Source organism: Mandrillus leucophaeus, unplaced genomic scaffold (assembly GCF_000951045.1).
Source record: "Mandrillus leucophaeus isolate KB7577 unplaced genomic scaffold, Mleu.le_1.0 Scaffold27, whole genome shotgun sequence".
Lineage (NCBI taxonomy): Eukaryota > Metazoa > Chordata > Mammalia > Primates > Cercopithecidae > Mandrillus > Mandrillus leucophaeus.
The window spans coordinates 6,915,874-6,916,472 of NW_012102809.1; positions in this window are offsets into that span (position 1 = coordinate 6,915,874).

Here is a 599-nt window from a genome sequence, read left to right on the forward strand (position 1 = left end):
AGGGCTCTCAACTAGCCAGATCTCATTTGAGTTGCAAAATACGAACATGGGTTTATATTTGCACAATGAGTTTTTGGAACAAGTCCTGCCAGTCACAGATTGCTTTTAAAATATAGGAGATGAAAGAAATCTCCTAAGGAGAAAGAAGAGAATAAAAAGAGAGCCTAAGGAATGCCACTATTTTAAAGTCAGGCAGAGAAATAGTTGTCAAAGGAGACAGAAAAGGCATTTCCACAGAGCAAGAAGGAAAAGCCAGAGTGTGCAGGTCACATAAGCTGAAGGACTTAAGACGGCAGAAATGCTAACAGATGGTTGAACTTTACTTGGAGTGTTTGCACCCTATCAAGAAGAAATAATTATTACACTCTGGCTATTGTACCCAGAATGTTCTGTGACCAGTGCTATTGTAGAGATGTGGATGTCTATGGCAAGGTCCAGCAGTTAAAGAGTCTATCAGGACTCATGCCATCAGCCATGGAAATGCACTTCCACTATCCCTGGATAACCAGGAGAGAACAGGCTTGGAAATGTGCAGCTGAGAGAGCTCTAGTGGGCTGGACAAGCCACCACAGCCAAGGTCTTCTAGCAGGAACCCTATT